Source organism: Falco peregrinus, chromosome Z, assembly GCF_023634155.1.
Source record: "Falco peregrinus isolate bFalPer1 chromosome Z, bFalPer1.pri, whole genome shotgun sequence".
Classification (NCBI taxonomy): Eukaryota; Metazoa; Chordata; class Aves; order Falconiformes; family Falconidae; genus Falco; species Falco peregrinus.
This window is the reverse complement of record NC_073739.1, coordinates 7,587,296-7,614,306: the sequence shown is the minus strand read 5'-3', so window position 1 is coordinate 7,614,306 and position 27,011 is coordinate 7,587,296. Positions and strand designations below refer to the sequence as shown.

At 39.8% G+C, this 27,011-nt stretch overlaps 1 protein-coding gene across 9 annotated transcripts in view; it reads left to right on the top strand.

Annotated features, from left to right (window-relative positions):
* MCTP1 (multiple C2 and transmembrane domain containing 1) overlaps positions 1 to 27,011 on the top strand; it is a 277,869-nt gene that overhangs the window by 239,485 nt on the left and 11,373 nt on the right. The gene's annotated exons all lie outside the window — the stretch shown is intronic.

The following is a 27,011-nucleotide window of genomic DNA, read 5'->3' as shown; positions in this document are numbered from 1 at the left end:
GTTTGGTTTTGAGGCTGCTGGTTGGGCTGAGGATTGCAGCCACAGTAAATAACAGCTCATTTCCACATCTTATTGAGCCAAGCTATGGGACTGCTTGGATTGGTTGTCCCCCAGGGAGAGGGAAAAACCAGAGAAAAGAAATTAGAATGACCTTGCACCACTGAAGCAATGGCTAGCGCTGGCGGGAGAGCTTTCTGGTGAGACGAGTGCAGTGAAGACAGCCCCGTCGTTGCTGGTATTTTCATACCAGGAAGGTGATATTTGTGGAAAGAAAGAAAAGGGGGGAAAAATAGATAATTTTACAAGAACTCCACATTAAAATACAGATGATTTTGACCTTCACAGATGTTCCCCCACTTCTGTTGTGGTAAAGCAAGGAGGGTTGGTTGTTTTTGTGTTGGTTTTTTTTTTTTTTTTTTCCAAGAGGAGAAAAGCAGTGTACGTTAATTTATGCCCTTGACCTTTGTTTCTAGTTGAGATGTACAGTTATACACCACTGTAAGAATTCATATGCTGGCAGCAGCATTTGAAATGTCAGAAAATTCACTGTGATTAGTTAATCCCCTGAATGATTATTTTTCTGTTAGCTAACACCTAAGACCTGAGAGATGCTAAAAAAAACCACGGGTATTCTCCTCATTCTGTTGCCAGCTCAAACATTTTACAATTGACAGAAGGTTATTATGTGAAATTCTTCTATACATCACTTAAATTGTTAGCTACATCATTTCAGAATTGACAAACACTGTAGTAACAAAACCTTCTTTTACAAAACACGTATGTGATGGTTTTTAGCACTAAATGATATGAGCATACACTTCTGGCAATAAAATATATGATTTATTGCAAAGGTCAGTCATGTAGCTGTGGAGAGCTTGTATTTTAACTCAACATGCTGGCTTTGAATCATCATTTCTTTTCTGATAAACACTGATCTGCCATCCATTTGAGGGCATTTTCTCCTGTTTCGTTCTGCTTTATTATTAGAGCTGGTGCAAAAGTATCATCCTGGTAGCGTGTGTGTTCCTGGATATTTTAATCACTGTGATTAGTTCACAAAGAATAGTGCTTGACTGCTTGTCATTTAAGCCAGCCTATGTAGTTACCACTTAGTGGTTTTTGGAAAGTGCAAAACAAACTCCTGTGCAAGGGAAGATGAGGGCGGGGGTCAGCCCCCCACCCCCCCAGTTCTCTGGCGATTAGCTGATGCCGGGCAAAATATACCCAATTAGAAATACCGCACTGGGTTTCAATGTTGTGATCTAATATTCAGCTTTCTCAAACTGACACCAGAGTTCAAACATTTTTCTAGACCTAGTTACCAAGGTTGAATAAAAGTGAGCGCTGACATTACTGTGTGCATTCAGTGAGCCCTTTTATTGAATATTTAAGAGCTGTCTTTCTATACAGAAGATGTTTAGGTTGAATTTTATAATTTCAAAGCCGCCTTCGTTATTGCAAACATTTTGAATTCTCATGATTGAATATGCTGTTTGAATGGAAAAGGAAATTACACTTTCTAAAACAAGCATTTATGGACTACCAGGTATATTCAGTACTCTTCACAGTGGGCATTATTTTGCACTGAACTAAACTGTAAAATGTAAGCGCATGGTTAGGACCAAGTTGCTTGTCATTAGAAGCTGGTAGGGTGTTTTTTTCTTTCTGGTGCACTAGACGTACTCTGGTAACTGCTGCTGTTCCTCTTACATCTTTTTGTCAAAATAGAAGGGTGCAGTTTTGCACTATTGAGATTCATAGATGTGTTTTCTTAAAGCTATGTGCAAGACCAAATTTTCTGAGAAAACGAATGCATGTTTTGTAACACCACCTGGTAGCGGCCTCTGGCTTTTATTATTCCTCTGGTTTTTTTTTCATACGGTATCATAGAAAAGTCAGGTAAATGGGTCTTCTTATGCGATAAAAGTGAAAAGATTAATAAATGTGCCAAAGCCTCACTTTAATTGAAACTGAAGCATATGTTGCAAGTATGTGAAATATGTCCCAGATGTTTGACCACGGCCAGTGTCTTTGCTTTCCCTGATTACCACAAGGCAGCTATTAGTCCTGTAACCTTTGGACTTAACGGTAAATGGGGTATTACATGGCACAGAACTGGAGCACCTGTTTTCCATTCAGTAAAGACCCCTGGCAGGCTTTACCTAAGCCTGTCCGTATGTTTTCACTTAGCAGATTGTTGGGTGATTATGAAAAGTGTCTTTCTTTAGAGCCAGCTTAGATATTAGTCACTTGCTCACAGTGAAAGGGCAACTCTTTGGCTACTTGATGAGGTCCGTGTGGGCAGGCACTGATGTAGGTTATGGGACGTGTGACAGAGGGACGTTGCTCCCCATCCCGAAACTGAAGAGTTACTGAAGTCATAAGCTGAGGATGGTCAATGCTTAGATGTATGTAATTAGTTAAAGTAATGCATTTTATTAATAGCGTGGTGTAATACTGACAGGAGTTTGACAACGTAGCTTGCACTTGCCGCAGTACTTAGTCTCATTCCAATGTTCTGAATTCTAGTAACCTTATTTTCACCCTCTGCTGCAATAAGGTACACAGGACTGTCAATTTAAAGTCGTAGGATTTTTTTATTTATTTTTTTTTTACTGGAGAATGTTAACTTTCCTCTTGAGTTGCAATATGGCTAATAAACTAAAATGGCAAGTATAGTTCTTGTTATATCAGTTACAAACCAATGCTTAGCAGTGGAACACTTTTTTCCCTAATTTTGTTTCTTTGTCATGTTACATATTTAGGCACTGAAGAAGTTGTTGTAGTTTGTTTGGCTCAGGCATTTTTCCTTAGTTTAATACTAGTTTTTCCAAGAAATAGCACTGGATTCTGCATTCCATATGTTCCATACTGCTTGCTAAGCCTATGCCAACCACAGATTTACTGTGGTTGATAATCTGATTTCTGTCTCCTCCCTCCCTCTCTCTCTCTCTTTTTTTTTTTTTTTTTGGCTCCCTTCCAAACACTGGCTTACACTGTATCTTGGCAAATAAGGGTCCGTTAAATTACATGAAGTCAAATTACCAACGAGCTATCAAAAGGATTTTTACACAGTTGTGTTATAATAATGTAGCGGTCAATATGCATAATCTATGTATATAAGATTTTGGTTTGTCATTTAAGAAGTTCAGGTGTGCTTTTCACATGGGTTTATTCTTTGAAAAGCTGCAGATAAGATTTCAGATAATCACAAAGAATTTCAGCTCAGCATTTTGTGGGAAGCCCTCAGCATGCCACAGAATAAGGCCAGTGAGCAATGCTACTATTGCAGATTTAAGTGGAGGAAGATGCACAGTATGAGCACTATTTTATTTTACCTTTTTATTAACAGTAACAGTATTTTATTAATACAGAATATTCAAATCATTTGCACCTTTGGCTACTCTCTCTCTAGGTTTTCATTCTTTGAAGAATTCCTTGCAGTTCTCAGTCAATGTTATTATGTTTCAAGATAACTAGAAGCTTTTATAATGAATGATAGTTGAGGCAAATTAAAGTATGTTTTAAAGCTTTTAATCATCCCTGCTGAGAGGTACCAACTTTGTTTTCAAGCCAAGACACCTTTGTAACCCATCTCAGAAGCATACCCTGCATTTTTACCAAAAGTAGATCATGAGGAGGAGGAAAGATAGCTCTGATGTAGCCTGTATTTTTATATTCTTTAAAGGAGAAGATTGTAATCTATTGTAGTGGCAGTTATTTCCTATAAAGTAAATGGTGGAAAAACAATAAAGAAATAGAGAGTCAGTGGAGTGAAGAGAAAATTCCAGACCGAATAAATCCATAGGTTCACCTGTAGTTTGATTCTACCATTGAATTCTCCGTGAACATAGCCCCTAAATACTAACTGTAAATAAAAAAATAACAGCTTCCAGTGAAAACTGTAGCTTCATATGAAATTCCCGTCCCCTGAAAGCTTTGCCAGACTGTGTGTACTTACCAGACAAACCTACTACAGGGCAATCTACAGTACGTAGCTGCAGAAGTCAAACTTCTCAGTGCAGTTTGGTTTCAGCTCCCTTTAGTTGTTCCTACAGAGGTGGCGATAAGAGGCGTGTGTGTGGGTTTTATCAAACTTGTACATAGTAGAAGGGATGATGGTGTAGACTGCTTCAAGCCATACACCAGAGTATCAGCTGATGCTGTTTCTGATCATTGGATCGTCCCAGAGTCACAGCTGTGGAGTTACTTTTGCCGGCATGTACCTTGGATCACATGGAGCCTTTGCACAGGAGCTTCCACAAAGAGTGGTTCCCATCCTGCCCGGTACTGGGGCATTGGGTGGGCTTCGTGATCAAAGGGTACACCTTTGGAAACAGGTAACTTGGACAGCTTTCTGAGAGGTTTAGTTTTAATGAGATCAGGCTTCTTCATCGCAGCACAGCCCTGAAATGCGGTCAGGATTACTGGAGTAAAATGAGTACCAGTGAGATCAGAATCTGCGGTTTCTATCTGGAGTTTGGCACCAGAGGAGGTGTGTGTGTGTGAGAGTGAGTCCCTGGGGGACCATGTGTCTATAAACTGTTGAATGAATTGCACTCATCCATGTACGTGTTTTTTTTCACCTGTGACTAATACAGTGTGGGTAATGTTCCTCATTTATTAAGTAATCCAAGTATAATTCAATAAATTATTAAATCAAATGAAGGATATGTCTTAATTATGTTAGCAGTTTCAGAATTTGACATAATTTTGCACTACATTTTTCATCTACCCTTAATATTATTCCTTAATATAACTAAGCAGGTTGAAATTCTTTGAGACCAAGCAAAGGTTTGTTTTCACCGAGCTCCTCAAAAAGTAACTTCATAAAACAGAGTGTCTTCTCTGTGACTCAGCGGAGAGAAATAATGAGTGTTGAAGGAAGTGGCCAAAAGCTTGTACTGCTGGGTTCTCTTTGAAAAAATCTTCCTACACGTGCAGGTCGGTTTACTTCTTATCTCCAAAGACATCCATCTGTTATGTGGTTTTAAAAGTGGTGAGAATGGACCGTTCCTTATTATCTTAACAGAATTTTTTAACATAGTTTCATGCAGAATCGTGACATCTGGGTTCTGTTTTGGCCACTGCCATGCACCACTTGCCACTCTAAGCAAGCTGTGTAGCTGCATAAGTATTTGCCAGTTGCCTGAATATTTCTTTAGGTTTTATCATAGCTCCCCATTTTAGCCTTCTGGAGACCAGCCCCAAACACCTGTTTTAGAGAGATGCCTTTTGAACTTGTTCTACAGCAAAGTGTACTGCCCATAATACAGAACAAGTCTGCATCTAAGTCCCACAGAAAGCAGAGATGGTAACGTGTAAGACAGAACTTCAGAAGCCTAGTAGAAGAGAAGTGATGGTTGAGATGGGCTAGCATGAGGATGGGTGCTGCACAGACCTGGTCCCTGGTGGCAGACATGGGGCTGGCACAGTGTGCGTGAATGGGAGTGGAGGACCAGTGGAGTTGATGCTGTGGGAGAAGACCATGTCCAGCAGTGTGGCTGTCTGCAAAATGGGTAGCATGTTGTCGTTTGGGTTTTCAGCTGAGGTTTGATGCTGAGGCTCACAGCACAGCACAACTGTAAATCTCCTTTTTGAGCTAGGTGTGTGCCTTTGACTTCGCTGAAATGCTTGTCAGAAAAATTGCAGTCTCAACTACAAAAATTTGCCATGACAGTTGATCAGGCATTGCTGTGCTTTATGGAAGAAAACATGGGAACGTGGAGAAATAAATTGCAGGGTTTTGCAAATAACATGCATGTGTTTTGTGTGCAGTTTAAAGTATCTCTGTGTCAGTAGAAGACTTTATATTGTTTACTTGATGTTGAGGTGTGGATCAGTGATGGTGTTGCTGGACAAATACATCCAGGCCAAATACAATCCTGACAAAATGGAAGAGGCACCCCTGACCCAAAGAATTTTAAGTGCAAATCTTCTCCTAGCTGTGTGTGGTATGGAATTACAATGCTGGCTTTGTGCAGCAGTGTCCACAAGGACACAGTGTGGCATGGTAGGGAGCAGAGTGTGCTGCTGCTTGGCTTTCAGCAGCTGGCAGACCAAGAGGTAAATTTGGCATAAATAAAGGTTGTGGACAAATCGTGCATATAGCTAGCTTCAATCTGCTTCCTTTTTGTTCTGTAGATGGGGGGGGAGGTGGCGGGCGGGGAGGTGGGGGGGGGGGGTGCATTTAGCAATAACTACTAGAAAAGCTCCAAAGGGGTGGCAGTTTACTAGGGAAGTTTGTCCTCTAAATGAATTAATGTGGTCACCTGCTTCAGCAAGCTGTAAATACACTTCCATTCAGAAAAGGCAAGTGGTTCCACCCATCCCAGAAGTTGGTGGACATACAGCTCCTAACTAGTGGGTAACTGTAGGTGCTTAGAGGCTTTCCAACAGGAGTTTTGTTACCAGGCACCTTCTCCTCCACTGCTCTGGACTATACATGCCTTTTTTGGGGGGGAAATTACATGTTAGAATGCTGATAGCTCAGATGATGTCACCTCTGCCAAAAAAAGGGTTTGCCCAGTCCTCCACCCTGCAGTATCTCTTCCCACTTTCTGTTGAGATAGAGGCTAAAGCAGCACTTTGCTGCTGAGTTTTCATAGCTTCTTGGTTTTGGTGCCTGTTGGGATCAGGTGTGCACCACGTATGAAATGTGCTTATTTTCCAGTACTCGCAATCCAGACGTGGAGACAATTCTTTAATCATGGGAACCTTCCATTAAAACAGTTCTGTAGATTTTAAAGCATAAGTGCAGGGAAGAATGCATCGATTTTCTGTGGGGGAAAAGTATATATTTTTGTAGGTATCTAGCCTCCTGCTGTAGCAGGGACTGGAAGATAACCAAAGACACAGGTGACTGCTATGTGAAGGATGAGGTTTTCCTAATTCCTTTGAAGCTCTTGTTTCTGTTTGGGCAGTTTATGCGGCTTAGTGGTGGGTCTTGCCAGGGCAAGAGGCAGCAGTCTGCCAACCTCCAGCAGAAATTTGCGGAAGTAGCTGATTTGTGAACCTGTATCCTCACAGAGCATCCTTCCAGCAGGACAGGTACCTGCCATGGCTGCTGCTGCCTGGTGTGGGCTCACAAAAGGTCAAGCGCTGGAACAAAGTGCTGGGGAGGGCAGTGGGTTTTTTGTGGGTTTAGTGACTTTTCTGTTGAGTTGCGTGCCAAGGGTACAGATGCCCACCCATGATCCTTGTGGGAGCAGCTCTGAGTTGAGGATCCTGTGGGAACAAGAGCTGAAACAGAGAGAGATGCCAGAAAAGACATGAAGAAAGAAAAAAAAAAAAACAACTTGTGGAGACAACTTAGGGAACCAGGGTGGCCGGGCGTTGGGCAGACAGGGATGTGGGGAAGGATGCTGAGATCTGTGTCAGGAGAAGGTGAAGAGGCAGGGAGAGGCCACCAAGCCCTGGGTGGAGGTGTGCTGGGGGAACACGTGTGGGTTGAGCATCTATACAGGAATGTGCAGAGCTTATCTTAAATCTCACGTACCTTAATTTGGGAGCAATTGGCTTTGCCATCTTGGTAGCGCTTTGAATGTAGTCTTCGATGTACAACTGAGATACACTCGAAAATTAGAATTTATGGCATATGGAAAAGCAATAAACAGTTGTTTTAGCACTCTAGCTTAGTATTAAATGTGACTTAAGGACCGGGGTGGTGTCTGCGTTATCTGCATCATCAGCAAATGTATGTTTGACTGTTTTGGGAGCAGATGAGGTAATACGATAGGTTAACATACAGCTGTAGCAGTCTGATAATGCAGTGTTTTTATTGATTGCCTAACTGAGTAACTGCGCCAGGTATTAGGTTTGCTTGTCACAGTGCTTAGTGCCTGGGGTAGTTGAGCAAGTTACTTTTCCACTGAGTTGACCTCAAAGTCTCAGAGTCTTTCAATCAAACTCCTCAGATTTCATACGCTGGCAATTCTGTTCCTTTTCTAATGGGCTATATTAAAGGAAATGTGTCACCTTTTGCACCATGTAATACTAAATCAGATGAGAATTCATGCACAATTATGTCAGTGGAAATCTAATATTACAGACCTGCTTATCTCAAGATAGCACATGGAAAAATAAACTTGCACAACTGACAGATTTACTTGATTCTACAGATAAGTTATTTGTAAGTAACTGAGCTGAGGAATGTATATGGATTATTTTCATACATTCCAAAAAATGTCTATGAAAAATGGCTAATAAATATTTTAAGTATGGGTTCTCTCTTCTTTCTCTTTTTCCTGTTTCCTTTCCCCTTTTATCTTTCCTTGGCCTGCTCAAGCGCTAAAGAGACAAAGTCCAGGGTGGGAGAAACAGACTTTATGTTAGCAAACCCTTTTTGTTCTGAAGGCTAACAAGTTTACAAAAACAAAATGGACACCCCTCATTTATGTAATGTCACAGATACCTGATGGCATCTAGGTAACACAGAGCTCTGGGAGAAAAGCGCTGTATCGATAAGGTATTGCTTTCTGTTTTTCTTTTAACAGTGTAAAAAAGTCAGAACACTATCGCTAAATCTGAAGCTTTCTTGCAATCAGAAATAGTAATTTAAGATTGATTGCTCAGCAGATGTTCCTTTTAGTATTTTACAGAAAAGAGTAGCATGATTCCTCCTACCTTTAACATACGGCAATGTGTTGTTATGCCTTTAATGTGTGGTATTAGCTATAATTTAAAATCAAGTATGGAAAAGATGTTTTTTGGCCTTAGATTACTGTTTGATTGAAATTTTAAATACCAATAGGGAAAGAATAGATAGCAATCCTTTAGAATACCCTCTCTGCTGCTGCAGAGGAGGCAGCTAATCTATGGTTGGGTTTGTTTTAAAATATTTCTTTTTTATGTTTGGGTGGGAATTTAGAATTTGTGTGGGTGATTCCATGCACCAAAGCATCTTCTAGTCTATTCTGCAAAGTCCCAGGGCTGCTTTCCTTTCCACTCTAAAAGAACAAATGCTGCCTGAATATTTTAGATCAATACATAGCATATAGTGAAGATCAAGAAACAGTTTACTCAGCTATTTTTCTGAAGCATAATACACACCCCTGCATTTTGATAGAGGAATGGGTTGCATAGTAATAGTTGTGGTTTCTCGACTGTCTATTAAAAATTAAGATTTTATAGTGTGTTCAGGGAACGCTTGAAGCTGCATTAACAGAAATTACATTATATAGTGTTACAGGCCAAGAGCCAGTTTGTTACTAAATAATTTTTTTGAAACGTCTCTTATGTTGTGTAATTTTTTTCACCCAGCTTCCTCAGGATATTTATTGATTCAGAAGAAAATATCGCGGTGTTCTAACACCATGATATTTAAGAAAAAATAACAATAAAAAAAAGTTTTAGGCTGAATTTTGAGTTCTTAATGCATAAATATGGAAATGTCATTTCCTGAAAGCGCTGAAGATTTTTTTTTTTCCCCAGTGAAATGTTGTCTGTTTATTTGGTAATGGACTAAAAGTGTTCAGATGACATATAGACCCTTTCTTGGTTTGCTTCTGTAAATCAGTGCCTGCAAACTAAGGAGAGGAACTGCAATGGGTCAGTGAAAGGTGTTTTCAGACAAAAGCTAAAGGTGCTTTTCAGGATAATCTAACCAAGAATGTAACGAACGTTATGCTGCAGCACAACCCACCAAGCAAAGGCCACCTTAAGGTGTGAAATGCTTGTCTTTTGGAGGCTGGAACTCCTGAACCCCTGTGCACAGAGACCACTGGAGACTCCTTGTTCTTCAGACTTTGAAGGGAAAACACAACAGTTTGGGTGTTGGACCACAGTGTGTTTTCCTTCGATGCCAACCAGACTTCAGGGGCTGCTCATTCATGGGCCATAGCCCCAAAAAGCCCCAAGCAAAAGCCAGCAGATTCAAGAGCAGCACTCCACACTCTTGAAGCTCCCCCCAAAAGTTTGGTGAGAAGCTCCTTTTCTAGTAGGTTTTGCTGTTTGACGTTGCATCTATTGGTCGAGTCAAAGAACAGCACAACCCCTTCTTGGGAGTCTGCTGGAAGAGTAATATGGGGAAAGTTCAAAATGTTTTATATCTCTAAATTGCTGTTTTGATTCAGAGCTCAGATGTCACCACAGATGGACGTAATCTATTGAGTTTGAAGAAATACCATTCTTTTAAATGGAGCTGCCTTTAAAAAGCAGGTCAGCATTAAAATGTGAAGAAAAGTAGTACAAGATTTGATGGAAATACGCAGAACAGAGCCAGATCCTTTTTCCAGATGACCAAAGCACAGTAGTTATAAGTTGTTTGGATCAAATATATTGGGATTTAAGGTTATTGTCTCTGCCAATACACTGTTTATTTTTTGTTGTCAGAACAGTGGAGGAAATATCCTTTGCTGATGCTTTTTTTTTCTTTTATTTGGCTTGGGGATCAGGTCATTGTCTGCCCACCAGTCCCCACATCCTCAAATTTTTGCTCTGCAGTTCATGTCTCGATGCCAGCTGCCGAGATCCTTAAGTAGGACTTTGGAATATCTATTTTCTTCAGGTTTTCTGGGGGAAAAGAAACAGTTTTGATGTTGTACTTCCAGGTCATTCACAAGTATTACTGGAAGTACCTCAAGCATGCAGGAACATTTTACAGATGTTTCTTCCTTATTCTCATTTTAACACTGAGATGTTTTAATGCAGATTATTGAGATTCAGCAGTCTACCCGTGTGTCCTGAACTAGAGTGGAGAAAGAAAGGTTTTTTCTCATTCCTTCGAATATGTCTTCTCTTGTCTGTTTCCTCCACATTGGCTAAGCACAGTGCCAAAGCCCTGGGGGTCTGAGTCCGTGAATGGTGTCATTTGTCACAAGCATTAATACTTCTGGCAAATTCCTGTTTGATAAGGAGCAGCACAGAGGAGTAACTCTTTGAGCAAATACAGGGACAGAGAGTCAGGGGAAAAGGTGCGGGGAAAGCAGAGGGGAGAAAAGAAAGAAAATGGCTGTATGCTTGTGTTTCACTGGGGTAGGTGGGGACGATTGATGAAGAATTTGCAAGGACATTGTCTGCAAAGCTCTGTGTTTATAGAGCATTTCCCATGTATAGATATCGTTTGTGTGGATTACGTCCCTAAGATGATAAGCACACAGCAACTTGGAACTTGTGGCCAAGTTAATACCGTTCAGTACATAAGGGGTTTTGGGCTTTGCCCCGCAAAATTCATTGAATTTCAGAAACCCTAACTTATCTGTGTTAACAAATCCGTTGGGTGGAAGTAGCAGCCAGAAGCATCCAGTCTTTGTAGTTTCACAACAGATTGCTTGAAGATCCAAGCTTAAAACAAAATTGTATTGAAAATAGCTAAAAGGAATTTGACCAAACTGGACTACAAAGTGAATTAAGACTTCTTAGGGAAAGAGGTAAGGATCACAAAAAGGGGACAAATTCATCAGCTGAAAGACATAAGGGGAATAGGAAGAGATTTCTGCTTTAACAATGGAAAAAAAACCCAAAAACCCCAAAACCGACAAGAAAACAATGTATCCTTCCTGAATGAAGAGGGGAATAAAATTGTTTAAAAACTCCCTGATTTTGGATTTCTTTAAAAAAGTTTTCAGCAACAGAATGCAGGAAAGAAATACCAGCTGTAAAGAAAACATGCTACATTTCTAAAGACTATTTTGGGGGAATACTTGGAAGTGATGCTTTGACTATTAAAGAAATTTTCTAATAATCTTACTGCTCTACTGACATTTATTATTCAAAAGGCGTGGCAAAATACAGAAGTGCTGAAAGGCAGGAGTGTGTTATACTTCTGTTTTTAAAACTGCAGGGGGGATCGATCCTGACAATTACTGTTGTTTTAATCTGTTGTTCTCTGTAAATGAAAGACCAGCCTTGAAGAAGAAGTGGCCAAATATGTGGGTTTATTCCCCTATCTGGACACAGGAACTCAGAGAACTTCCTGACGAACTCCTGTGACCATTGACATCAGTGAGTGCCACATATTCTGTGTGTGCTGGCTGTCATAAAATGCACTTTTCTATGTAAAAGCCTCAGACTTTGCAGAACATGAGTTTGGTTGCACATATTTACAATCCCAGTCATTGCTATTAGAATTATGATATAAATCTATGCTTCTATTTCAAAGTCTGTGATGATTATTTTTGATCAAAATGATCCCCCAAATCAGTATCAGGACTTGGGACACCCAAGATGGTTTCTGTACCTGCTGTCCGCTTCCCAGGAAGGTGAGGAGGGTTGGAGAAATCACTTTACACAATCTGAGCATGAAAAACATTCATAAAAGATAATGTTAGCTTCTGAGAAGACACTAAAAAATAAAAGGAAGGTCTGCTGTTCTTACTCCTTTTTTTTTTTCCTTTTTTTTTTTTCCTTTTTTTTTTTTTTCCTTTTTTTTTCTTTTGAATGAAGTCATTTACAAGGACAAGGTCTTGTAATAGCTTCCAGGGAGTCAAAAAGGATATATTTCCATAAGGATGAAACTAAACAGCAGAAATAATTGTTACAATTATGCTCTAGTAATATCCTGCTTTGCTTTCTCCATCATTTATCTAAAAAGTCAAGGACAGGGAGCACTCCAAAACTGCTGCACTGCCTGACACGCATAGTAGTGTTCTTCCCCTTCAGAGATGTCGATACCATCCAGACAGTATACATTTCTTCTGGGCATCATCAATATCCTTACTCAGAGTTGTATCCTAGAAAAGCATGTAAGGACAGAGGGCAGAAGCATGGCCAGAGCCCTGGCCTGAGTTTCTAAAGTATAAAATACTAGATCGGTTACCTGCTATTAGGACTTTGAAAAGGTTTTCTGCTTAGGAATCCTTTATATTCTTCCCTCTCCCTCCTCATTTCCATGTATAGTTCTTCCTACTCTTACACTCTAGGAGAAAATTGGAACTGTGATTAGATATACAAAATGATCTCCACCACAAACTACACAAAATCAGCGCCATTCAGTTGTTGCTGTTGTTTTACAGGTTTAGATGCCTATTTAAAACACGTTAATGGTGACTGAGGTTTTAGAAATGTTTATTGAAAGTAATGTTTGTAGTAACAGTAAGGAAAATCGAATGTGGGGTGGATGAGATTAAAATATATTGCTTCTTAGTAGTACTTCAGGTGAATAGTTTGGATCTTTTAGTAATATACATCCATTCTAATGAGGGTACTTCTGGTTTGCTCCATATTATTAGACAAGGTGGGGAGCGGAGAGCTCAGTTCAGCTCTGTCACTGGAATCAGCCAAAGGATTTATGCCACATAAATGGCATATAAAGAAATTAGAAACAAATGACCACACGGAAGGGTGAAACAAGTAATAGCCTCTCGCCACTGAGCAATCTCAACCCTTGTGACGCTGGGACTGCGTTCAATGACAGTGCTGTACACAGTGGTGCCTTCGTACTCGAAAGGGTCTTTTCAGCACTCACAGAATACAGCTAGGGACACAACATGGCAACAGCTGAGGGGCTAAGCAGGGCTTGTGCATGAAATATGAAAAATAATGATGATGACCAGCTGTGAAGGAGATGGCTGTCTTTTTATACTACTTTTCTGAGAAGCGGTGCCCATTTTATTTTGATTTAACTGGGCTTGCTTTGTTACCCTGCGTACTCAGAGGTAATTGATAACTTAGTATCTAATGCTTTTTTACTTTCTCCACCACCTTCTGTGGTGCAGCTAGTTGTTTTTCTGCCCCTGCTTCAAGGTAAACCCATCCTCTGGGGATGCTGAGACCCCCCAGGCTCTGCTCTGAGAGGTCCCCGCTCCCCTTCCTAGGGCAAACAACAAAAAAAGTCTTAATAATTAATGTCTTTAATTATTAATATTAATAATATTATCACTTGTTAATGTTAATACAGCTACTAATAAAGAGCTTGAGCCATTTCCCTGCAGCAGGGAGCAATCTCAAACACAGCCCTGGAAGGGTGCCCAGCCAGGCGGTGCCATCTCCAGTTGCCACGGGATCTTCTTTGCATTCCGTTTGCTTTTCCATAACTCAACAGGGGTATCTCCCAGGTGCTTCCACCTACGGGAGGGAAATGCTTTGCATGCTACACACTTCTGCGCTCCCCTGTTTTTGAGTGAGCTTTGTTAGTGATTTCCCTCCCTTTCTCTCCCCTGTAGCACCATGTTAATATTTTCCACTGCATACATTAATATTTTCAACTGCACAGGAATCAAAAGCGCTACAGTCAATACAAAGGCAATGCGGTCTCGGGGCACGGGCAGTGCAGTAGGATGCTGCGCTGCGGAGGCTGTGCGTTCTCCAAAGCTCGGCATCTGTCTCAGAGTGAAGTTTGGTGCCTCAGGAGGAGGGAGAAATTCCTGCCGTGTTTTGAGAGGCTGACTGGTAGTAGTAGCTGATTTCTAAGCTCTTCTATCATATAAAGAAAAAGTAAGCAAACTGAAAGAAAAACGCTGTTGTGTGTTCATATGTAAAGTAGAGGTTCTCAGGTGGTTTTCAGTTGGAGGTCGGGTTGAAGGTATTCAGATTTCTCCTCCTCCCTGAGAACGCTGGAGATCTTCTTACATGTTTGTTTTTGTACATGCTATTGTATAACCGTGTAATAAGAATGAATCTATTTCGAAGCACGGATTGGCAGAGCTCCACAGAAGGAAACACAAAATAGCTGTTGGGATGTAAGTATTGGTGTAAATGACCAGTGTTACAGCTGTGGGCATGCCACACATTCTCTTAGCCCTGGTCTCCATAAACAGAAAAAACTCAGTAAAATGAACCATTTATTCATTTGGGATGGGAACGATTACCAAAAGTAGAATTAATTAGCCATTTTCCCCCCCCAGAAGGAATCATGGCTGGAAAACACTTCTGTGACCCTGTTCAGAAGGTTTATTGCAAGTCTGTTTGCACTGTATGACTGAGGTGAAAAGATTATTTTTTTTTATGCATATCTGTGCAATCCTTTTTAGCAAGCAGTAGACTGTACTTCTCAGTACCTTTTTTCTATATCAGCAGTTCCATGATTCTGTCTATTGAATTCTTGTTCTCCTACTGCTTCTTTGACACTTTCTAACAAACATGCAAGTATCTCAAATAATAAACAGGAAAGGTTTCGGCTCGTGTGTGTACTGTATATGCTTAATTATCACAGTAACTTCTGTTCTCTGTTCTGACTCAAACTCTTGTTTGACTTCCACAAGAGATTTTAACTGTCATGTTTTTCCCTGAAATGATGGATGATTGTTCTACCCACTGTTTTTATAATTTCACAGGAAAATTATTGTGTATGTGCTTAATTCTGCTATTAGTTTTGTTGAGCTCTTCGTAGGAATGCTGTTTTGGTAGCCAGTTTGACTGGTGGGTTTTGCATTGTACGGAAAAAATAATTTAATTTTGTCAGTTCTACTTCTGCTGCCTTTCAAGTTTGTGGAGCATTTATCCCTACTGCCTTATAAGAGTAATTAAGAGTCCCAATTTACTTTCTGTAAACCATTCATTATTTTTAATATCTTTATTATGTTCATTCGTCTTCTGTGTAAATTAAAATGTCCTATATACTTTCTGTTGTTCATTGTCTTATTTTCCCTTGCACAATTTTCATTATTTCTGTAGTTCATGCCTGCCTTTCTTCTGAATCAGCTTTTTTGTTTTTATTTTTTAACTTGAATTCAGTACTTCAGCTGAAATTATCTCTTCAAATTGTATAATTGTGCTAGGTAAAGTTAAGCAACTAGTGTTAGCAATTCATCTAACTTTGTTATATTCCTCAGAAATTTGACATCACCTCCTGAAGTAATCCTGTCACCTCTAAACTTGGCATCTCAACCTTCCTTCTTTTTGATCTGGGTTAATAAATGATTAAACATCAGCTCTAGTATCAAATTTTGTGATAGTTTATCATTAATCTTTTGAGCTCTTTTACCTCTTTCTCCTCACATAGTTGTTTTAATATCTTTTTCTTTCAGGAACAGTCTAAAAGATTTATTTTAAGCAAAATGTAGATTATCATTTGCTTTCCCAGTATCAATTCGACTGGTTATAATTTCTAAAAAGCTTCGAGAAACTTGTCATAAATAATTTTGAAAGTATGGTACTAGGAACTTAAGAAAACAAGCTACCTGAGGGCCTTGGATGTGAGCCCTACTCCTAATTTCTTGCATGTGTACTCATTGTGGAAAAGCTTGGGGAGGTTTCTGCAGGGGTTGTGCGAGAGGATCTGCTTCAAATCAAACGTTGGTGAAAGAAGCTGTAGGAGAAATCAATAAAATGAACAATAACAAATTATCAGGGCTGGATGGTGTTTGCCTGAAGGAAGCTGGGGGGGAATAGCGGAGCCACTAACAGTGGTGTGGGTGCTTGAAGCTTCCGGAGGTCCAATGTGAGAGCGGGTGAACTCATGGAAGAAAAAGCCATGGAGAGTTACTCAGAACAAACAGCTGTGGAAACTCCTGAAGCACCGTTCTCTGAAAGCTTGAGAAATATTCTGGGAAGTTGAAATACCTGGTTGACCTCAACTGGCTCGTTCCTGTGGGTGCCTGCTCTTGACCACTCTGTTTCTGTACAGGCATACGTCCATCCTGTGCCTTGCACAAGCCGTCCTTCCACATGTGTAATAGAAAGAACTGTGGTACAGTCTGGCTATTTCTAAATATCGCACCAATCTGTCCCTTTGCAAAAAAAACCCCCTGCTTTAATCCAGTACAGTTGCTTATTGCAGCCTTTTTGTGGTTGTGCTGCAAAGTCTAAATACCTCAAGTGTTTGTGTGCTTAATCTCAAACTGTCAGGCTCAAGTAGCACAGCTCTACTTCCAGAGGAACGGCACCTGCTCCTTTCTGTGTTTCCTTTGGAAAAAAAAGGTTGAATACAGTATCACCTCCCAGCCAGTTGTTTCAATGATGATAAAAATTTCACAGCCCTTCTCCCTGTTTACTTAGCAGTGCTGTGCCCTAGATACGACAATGTGTGCAGATCCAGGAGAAATAATGAAATCTATGGAAAGCAGGCACACAGGAGAAAAAAAGATATTTTACAATGGCAGCTTTATTCCCTGCTGTTGTAGGGCTGCAGATGGGTACTGAGTTTGCAACCAGGGCTGAAAAGCATTTAAACTTTATGTACTAGACAGTAAATAATACAAAGACTCTTTGCTGAAAGTTGAAGAATTGTCATTGAATTCTTGCACTGTGGTTGGTGCTTCTTGCTTCTCTGAATGTCACTAAAAGAAGCAATGAGTTTAAAGTTTTAGAAGAAATAAGCTGGTTTTTTTTTTTTTATGAAGCCCTAATTTGTCTTCTCTGCAGAAAAGGAAAAGGCCTATGAGAATAAAATAGGTTATTCTAAACAGACTGCACCTTGTTAGAGATCATGCACTATACAGCACCCTCAGTTAGACGGCAGTGGCAGAGTTGGAGAAAGTGTAGGTTGCACGGTGCACCTGTGGACAGCTGGTGCTGGCAAAATTTTGAAGCCAGTGTCATCCAACACGAGTCTCTGGTGTTTGTGAAAACATCAGGAAAGGACTGAGGATTTAGCAAGGGAGAGGTGGTATTCAATTCTCTTTATGATTTTATTTTCTCTTCTGAAAATAGTGCCATTTCAAAAGGGTCCAGTTCCTTCAGGGGCACATCATGTGTTGTGTGCCAACTCTTCCTGAAGATTTTCAGGCTGAATTCTGTTGGGTGCCCCTTTTGCTTATTCTCATCAGTCTCAGTCATTCGTTTGCTTAATGCCCACCGTCCATGCTGAGCTGTTGAAGAGCAGCAGTGTGTTTGCTGTGGAGCTTGTTATTTCCTGCGGGCTCCCAGTGCTCTTCCTCTGGCATTTGTGTATCTGTGGATCTTGGTACTTTATGAAGTTTTTAAAGAGGCAGTGTGCAAGTTAGGAGATTATGAGGAAAAAAGTAAAGTGGGGAAATGTATCTCACGTGGTCACTGGTTAATTTGTGAAAAAATTGTGGAAAAAAAACCCCAAAAAACCCCCATTGTTTATTTGTTTCTTTAGGAAAGCAGATAAGTTCCACTGAATGCCTATTTTTCATCCTCAGAAAATTAGGTGTCTTAGCTGGTTTTTTTCTGCTTTGGTTGCAGGATTTAGTACAAATAGTATCAACTGTGATCCAGTGTATTTCCTGTGTCATGAGTGCTCAGTGATCAAATTAGTATTGCTGGGAGAACAACAAATTTTTATTTTTCCTGCCATTTATTTTTTCAGCTGCCATTCCAACATTACAGTAATCACCTGGATTTTGTATTTAATTTTTACAGCACTTTCCTTCTAAAGCATCTCTATTCATTACCAGTTCAACTAAGCAGGTCTCATTAATTTCTCAAAAGTAAACTAAATTCACCTTAGGTGACCAAGAACAAGCTGGTAGCTTTTTCTACAAAGTCTTTTATTGTAAAATAACAGATGTATGCATACACTACACAGCCCAAGCTTTTGCTTTAGCTACAATTTTTTTTTTTTTTTTGTGAAAAATAAAAAAACCCAACAAGCAAACAGATGTGTAAATATTCGCCTTTGAGCTACTGTTTTTTCTTTCTGGTATTGCAGACTACAGTACATTACTGGAATTTGAGCACCTCTTACAAACTCTTCAGCCGGAATAGCATTTACTGTGGTAAATGATAAAACATTTATCATTTAAATAAAGAAAGAAAGAAAGAAAATTAAATCGTTTAAAGCACAAATATGTGCTTTTTTCCTTCTGAGACATTTGCTTGCTGAAGCATATTTAAAATGAATGTAGAATAGACTATTGTAGTGGTTAGACATTAAAATAATGTTGTTGCAAATTACCTTTCATTGTGATTTTATATATTCACAGTCCCACCACACCTTCAGGTTCAGCTTTAGATCTTTTCCAAAATTTCAGTAATTCCTAATAAACAAAGAGGGGTCTGTCCATCGTTCCCCCACCCCATTTCAGTGAAATAAGCATACAGACAAAATCAGCAGTGGAGCCTTTTCAAGCTTTTCTCTGGATTTTCTCCAAAGGGACCATAGAATTCTTGCTTCACTCATCACTCCTTGTCCACTGTACCCCCAGAGTATCTGCAAGGATATTTTCTAGGCACTGCTGTTCTCTTCCTTTTTGTATTGTTTAGCCTTGAATGTCAAACTATTTTTTTACACGATGTAATTTTCCAAAAGCACAGCTTAAACATTTATCCAGGGGAATTATGTAAAAAAAGGGGTGGTTTTGAAAGGCTTCTTGCTTTCTTTCTTCAGTTTATTAATATTTGATAGATTCCTTGAATAATTGTAACTGCTGTTTGAAATGTGTGTTTATATATGCTTTGTCTTTGGAATCTTGCTTAGTCTTTCCTGCTCTAGACACCATAGGATTTCTTCTGAGCTGGCGTAGCAGAGCTAGTGACATGATCATGGTATTGTACATTTTCGTTTTGAGTGTTTATGGTTCTTCTGACCATCTTCTTGTTAAATCAGTTTGGAATTCAAACTGCTTCCAAGATTATTCTCTTTAAACATTCAGCTTATACAAAGAACATCACCCAGGTCTCACATATTGCTATTTTCATCTTCATTGCAATAAGTTCACGTTTGGAATGAAATATTTCAGATAACCTAGACTTGCTGGATTAACTGAGCATAAGGCTTAATGTTTTTCTTTTCCAGATCATGTTCCTTAAGAGAGGAGTTTTGCCTAATCATTGAGCACTTTAATTTCTTTGAGCAATCATTGAGCAATCGGATTTTAGGGCTTGGTCTTCAACTGGTGTTCTTCACCTGGGCTTTGGTGACCTTAGGATGTGGTAGCAACATGCAGCCACTCTGAGCATCTCACCTGTTGTTTTCAAGTCTCTGTGAACAGCTGCTCTTTACAAACAGCATCCCCAAGAAAATGGTTTTGTTTGCCTTTTTTCATAGCAACTTGCCGTTGAGTTAAATCACTGGAACCCAAAGCAGCCAAAAGATTTGGATTAATCGTTCCAAAAGAGCACTGTCTGGGCAGCAAGTACCAGTGGTAAAGACGTTCCTATAGTCCTCTGCTTGACCAGACCCATGTAATTTAGTACTAAAACTGTCTGTGCCAGTTTGGGTAAGGAAGTTTCAGGGGAAGGAATGCCTTTTGATTTCTGTGAGCCAAAACCATCAGCAGTCCAAGACACAATCGTGTGAATTTTGAAATGCAAAATTACTTTTGTATGTGTTTGATCTAAGCAAATCGTTAATAGCAGTGAGTGTGAGAGAAACATCAGAGCAATAGCCTTGCTTAAAAAGGATCAGTGTATTTTAGCCTGATAACCAAAGGAGGGAAGGAGTAAGGCTGCTGTCACCGATCTTTAGCGATCTGAATTTTAGGAGCCTAACCCAGGGTAGCAATCCTGGAGGAGACTAGAAGAGGACCACATTCCGCCTACCGTGGAGAACATGTCTAGAGAATAGTTCATATTAACTCTGAAATAGAAATCTAAGGCTGGAGTGCTGAATCACCTTCTAAATCAGTACTGGACTCCTTTTGCTGGCTTTTGTGGTGGCAGTTCATACCGTGGTGGGGACAACTCTGAGGTTGCCCTCTGTAGCCCCACATTGGAGGTGCGGGTCTTTTGGCAGCAGAAGCAGTTACAGCTGCTGTCTCTTAGGCTTGCCAAGCTGGGCTGATAAGTTAGTGTAAAATTATTATCTCTGTTTGTTTAGGTGAACAACTTACATAAGAATTATGAGATCATAATATCCCAGCAACACGGGATTGGGAAGCTTCCAGAAACAGTAAAGTAAATCTAAATGCAAACTTTGATGCAGAGATAGCATCCTAGCCCGGTATGGAGGTGATCTTGAATAGTCAGTCTTTATCCTCTGCCCAAAAGCATGTTAATCATTATCATAATCCTTAAAAGAAGGAAATGAAAATTATGTTCTACATACACTAAAACATCAAATTAACTTTTATGTCTGCTACATTCAAGCCAACGTATTTCAGAACAGCAGCTGAAATTGTAAACTGCTGTTAATCCAGCAGAACTCCATAATCTTCCTTTTTTATCAATGAGTGACAGCTGTATAGGCATTTATTTAAAGATAAATTTTGAGGCTACTTTAAACGTTCAAAACAGAGCATTATCTTATTTTGATGAGGCTCTTGTTGGTAATGAGTGGACAACAAAAGTGCATGGGTATGATTTAGATAAGCATCTCACAAATTCAGGTGTTTTCCTAACCGCAATCTTTCAGCATTCCTTTTCTGGTTTCTCTGTCTATTTTTCTCACCCCCACCCTAAATGCAGAATTTTTATACTAGCTGGTATGATGTGTTTTCACCCCATCTCTACAGGCTCTTGCACAGCAGGGCTGTTCTTATTTAAAATAACTCAGTCTGATATACCTCACAGGCTCTTTCCTTACCTTTTAAAGATCATTACAGCTCTGAGATTTAACTTCTAGATTTGTCATCCCTCGCATTTGTGTCATGGAATTTGAAGAGTTGCATTAATGAACATGTTGTTAATTGCAGTTTGGCATTCAGCATGGGTAGAGGGTAAACACTGTTAGAACCACTGGAATCTGTAAACCCAGCTATAAATTCGTGGCCAAAGTTTGTTCATTAGTAGAATTTCAGGACCATATTATAACTAAATCAGCTATTGCAAACAACTGCTGGACAATACACCAAGATTTCTGTGTTAGCCTCTGCTGGATGGCATCGAGGTGCCTGGATACAAGAGGAATATTAATGAGATCACTGTCAAGCTCCAGTGTAGTTCTGTCTTGCATAAAGTAAGAAACTCCTTTCCTTGCTTAAGTATGGTAGAACAGGGTGAAGGGGAGAAAAAGAGGCAGCCAAGAAAAAAAAAAAGGTTTTTTTCAAATATGAACATAAAGCAAATGCATCTGATGCATTCTTGTCACCCCAATGCTTAACCCCACCTTGCTTTAATTCTTTAAGTTTCCTTCCAAAATAAGAAAGGCACAGCGTTATTTGGCATTGTTGACTTTTTGCCCCTGAATGCATCACCATGAACAAACAAGCTCCTTGTCGAGTAATATGTTTGCTTAGAGTATTTAGGAAACTTAATACCTCATAAAGGTTTAGCATTAGCCAAAAAGGTACCATGCAAGGAAAATTTACGTTTTTGTTTCCCCACACTAGGTGGCCCTTCAGTGAAATGGCATGGCAGTCCATTAACTGTCTCTGTTGTGTTCATGTTTCTGTGTTTTATTTGGAATGTTATCTTTTCTGTATTAAAATGTGCAGTGAAGGAGAGATGAGGAAGGAACAGATTTAAACAGCATTGGGCAGTACTGTGGAATATAGTAGGGAGTAACAAAATAAAAAGCACTAGCAAAAAGATCTCCATGTAATAAGAATTTACATAAGAATTGCCATAAAAGTGTCATTCTGCTACATTGTAGAAAGCTTGCTTGTAGAAATCTTTCCCTAGAATTATTACTGTAGCTCAATTTTTTTTTCTCTGATTTTATATTTATGTTCTAGCAATGCAGCAGTTCATTACACATGAAGAAGTCTTAATTCGTTATATAGGTGGTAGTGCCAAAAAGTCACAGAAGGTTCAAAATGATTTTTATCAACTCTCAGTATATGTTTGAGGAAGAACAGATTGTTGTAATATTCATGCTCACAGGCATGGTGCCTTCATAAACAGTGAATCTTCAGTGTTTTCGTCCGCATGTTTATATGGTTTCTATTGTACCTATTTCTGCTGTTTTAAATATGGAATGCTTACTAGGCAATAACTTTTTATTGCTTCTTTCTTTAATAATCATGACCACAAATACCATTTCTCTCTCTAAAACCCTTCTATCTTAAAAATTATGTGGTTTCCTCCATATTTTAAAGTCCTCCGCCTGGTTTCTGTTTCGGCATGAGCAGTTATTTTCAGGCCTGTTTTCATGCACGTGTTGGCAGGTAGACTTCAGAGATGACATGTTGAGCATTTGTAAACAACCGGTAGTGTCTTAAAAATGTGGCCACTGAAGATGTGGTGCCAGGTAATATGGGCAAAAGGGAAGCCCACAGTTCAAAAGCTCAGTTCTGATTATCTACGTAGTCCTGGGATCCAATGTCCGATGTGGAATGGTGCCGACACTGAGGAAGCTGCCTCCCACTGTTCCTTTTCAGGATGGTGCGAGTATCAACCAGACCTTCTCTTCTGTTGGTGGCAAGAGGAGAGCACACGCTGGTACCTGTCTGCCTGGCGTGCCGTCAGTCACTATTTTAAATAACAGGAAGTCTGAAGAGTTACAAGCTGGCTTACTGGAAGGGTGGAAACTTCTAAGTCATTAAGGTCTCACTGAAAGGTGTTAATGTCTCCAGGACTCTTCCCCTACTTTTCCAGTTTAAGAAGGGTCAAGACCAGATGGTGATGGTACTCTGTAAGTCTCAGCCTTCAAGAGGGAAAAGTGGTTAAAACAACCTGACCCTCTCCAGTTCATTATCGACATCATGGAGGAGACCAGTTTCAGGTCAACCCGTGCACCTTTCCAGGTCCCATAGATCATTCAGCTTTACCTCATGATTACATTTCCACAGTCAGCTTTAAGGTAACAATATCACCATGGTTGTCTGACCTCTTTCCATTTCCCTGAGAAAATGATAACATAATGGCTTACCATCACCAGATCTGAAGCCTTTTGATAGGGGTTCAGAAGACTTGGAGGAGATCAAAATCACTTCAGAGCTGGAATAGTTTTGGTTCACTATTTCCTTCTTTGTGACTTTCCGAGAAAGCAGAGGTTAGCATTTGGGAGGCAATTCCTGAGGCCATTAATCCCCAGTGGCGGGTTTTTCAGCAGTGGCTATGGCTATGGCTTTTGAGCTACGGCTAGACCATGGGACAGCATTCAGTAGTTGGTGTCTCCATGCCCCCCTGCAAGGTATGAATGCATCCTGCCAGTAAAAGACCAATGCATTGCCTACAGACACGTCTGGATCTACTTTGTCAGTCTCCAAGTGGAGGTCTACCAGGGTGTCACAGCCTGGCACGTGGCCAGGATTCATGCCAGGGGATGATGCTGGCGCCTATGGATGGACTGTGCTTTGGAGACAAACTCTTAGTTGAAATAATCTGCGCAGAAGTAGTGTTCTCATATTCAGGTAATAGAGATTTACAGGTTTGATTAGAGGGGTTCCTCCAGCAATAACTGTGGGGCTATGCTTTTGTGGCCACAGGTAGTCCAGCGTGACACAAGCAGAGTACATGCGTCTTCTGTTGGCTAGGTGACGGGTCCATATAGCTCTCACAGCATACCAGGGGAACACTGTTGCTCTCGGTGGTGGTTTCACATCCTCTCCCCATACATATCACAGGTTAGTCTGGCTTTGTCTCAGTCGCTTCGGTTTGTGCAGAGGTGCACTATCATACCAATCTGGGCAACAAGGGGTGCTTTTTTGGAAGATCTATCAGGAGCCTCTGTCTTTCCCAGATAGCATCTCCTAAAAATTTCTAAATTTACTTCTGTTCTTGAAACTCTCCTATTACTTTGTTTTTATGATCTGTGCCTTTCTTTCCAGTTTAGTAGTTATTAATAGGACTGTTATCCACCATAAAATGTTCCGGTTTATTCTCTGTACTAAAAATGTCTCCTTTTACTTAAAGCTCTTTTTTTTTTTTTCCCCATTGGCTTAATTCCATTAACTTTATCAAAGTTTATGTTTGAGTCTGCCTTATTTATTTCTCCTGCTTTCCCAGTCTTTTGAAATGTTTGTTTTGTAAATGCACTTTAACTTGGGAGAAGAGAGAGTTTTGGGGTTAGAGATACAATCCTTTCCTAAATCACCCTATTTTATCATGGGATTGGAAGCATAGTCCACGAATAGAGAGGCTCACACAACACGTGTTGTATTGAGAGTTCATGTGAATTAGCTCCATGCAGCTTAGGGAAAGTCATTTACTTTGTTTTGCTTTGGCTTCACCACATACAGTAAAATACAGTTATGGCAGAAAATCAGTATACAAGAGTTAAGTATTATTATTATTGGCCAAGCAGTGTATCAATCTGTAATCTACAGTTTCCTTTGAAGGAGGAGGAGGAGGACGTGGTCCCAGGCTTTGCCTCGAGTTCATTCCCCTTTGTAAATTCAAGTCAGACTGTTGACATCTCTGCTTTCACAGTTCATGCTTAAAGCCATCCCCTAGCAAACATCTTGCTTTGCAGATACCTTAAGCCTCCTGCAAACAAACAAATCATGGAAGTAAAATAGTAATAAGGCTGGTTTTACCTTTGTATAATAGATTTTATCTACTATTTAAATGGCAATTATTTCCAGAAACTTGGCAATTGTAGCCATACAAATGATGAAATTGATTCCAGTCACAGCCCATCTTTCTTCAGAAAGGAAATACCAGTAGTGTTTGAGAAATGGATTATTAAGAACCTTGGTTTGCTCAAGGTGGCTCATATGTTGTATTTGCTAACACAGCATCTTGCTGGAAGAAAATAAGTGCAGCTTTTCCCTAGCCCAGATTATTTTCTCCACAAATCTTTGGAGCAGGAAATAAAAAACAGCTAATAGTTGTGAAGCATGTGGAATTAGTTTAAGCAAAGCCGAACCCTGATCCTTCTGACCGCCTCCTCTTTCCTGTGCTGTTTTGTCTATTCCTGCCTCGGAGTATGTCAACAAATTTTCTTTAAGCTCAGAAGGTGCAGGGGGGTGGAAATAGTGATTCTTTCTCTGTCTCTTTCTGTCTTTGGGGGTTTTGTGGGGGTTTTGAGGAGAATGATTTAAAACAGATGTATTTTCAAAAAAGATACACGTTTGTCTTGAGAAATATTTGTAAAGAAAAACAGCCTCAGGACTTCTGAATGTAATGCCTGTTGAGTTCTGGAGATGTCACGAGAAGTGCTGGTTTTATTACAGTGACATAATTCTTTTCTCCTACAAGTTAATTGTAAATCAAGATAACTTTACGGAGAGGGCAGAATCTGTTAAATGAAACTGGAGAGGCAATGTGTATACGGATTTGGAAAGCAAAAATATACCCGTGATTTCTGTATGGCTTATTGTTCATTTCTGCTGTACAAAGGAACAGATAATTTTCATGTTTCTCCTGCAGTACTGGAAGTTTGTGTTTTACATGAAGGAATAAAGCAGGTATGTCTTTCCTGATGGCAAATGAAACATGCTGAATATATGCGGCACCTCCTCAGAAGCTGTATACCTGAGGACAATAATGCTGTCATTGCCAAGGCTTCAAGAATGTAATAAATATTAAGGAAATAACTTCACAAATTACTCAGTCTTGCTGTGCAGTGCTTGATGTAGTTGATACCAGCAGCTGCAGTTATGGTCATCCTCAAAAACCAGAAATACTCCTTTATGATATGAATGATTATTAACCTTAACTGAGAACATAAGCTCTTCACATTGTCTGAGAAACTGGTGGGTTTGCTGTCTCTGAAGTGTTTGGCTTTTTTAAATTACACTGCATCACTGGAAGTAGTTTTGCTGTATCTGTCTGTCTGTCTCCTGACTGTTTATTTTTAGACAGTCTGTGTTCTGCAGCTATGTACTTTCGAGCCTTCACAAGAAATCTTGACAATATAGTTGCAGAAGAGTGTTGCTGAAGGAACTTCAGATGATTAAATCTTAAACGTTGTTTTCCTCATCCAATCTGATTTATTAAGATAGCAAAAGGGACAACAAAACAAGTGAACCAATATACCGTCTGCTAATTAAGCATCAGGAGGAGAAAAGAAACATGAAATGCAACATATGCTAATTTCTTAGATGCTGGACTTTGGAGTCAATTACAGAGGCTGTTGTATTGTGTGGTTTGTGATGGCAAAATGTTGAACAACGTTTTTATCATGTATTTTGCTACTCTTGAAATATTTTTCTTTCCATTTCCTATTTTGAGAAAACACTAATTGCATTCAAACTAGATAAGATAATATGGCATCAGTCCATTGGAAACATGGAACATAACCTTTTGACTTACGTGTAGTCTGGAAAAAAGGAAGATAAGTCGTCTTTTTTTTTTTATGGTGATGCTTCATTTTAATCCCATGTAACAGCTTTTTTTTTTTTTTTTGCGGGGGGGGTGGGTTTTTGGTTTGGGTTTTTTTGAGTGCTGTTGGCTCTGTGTGG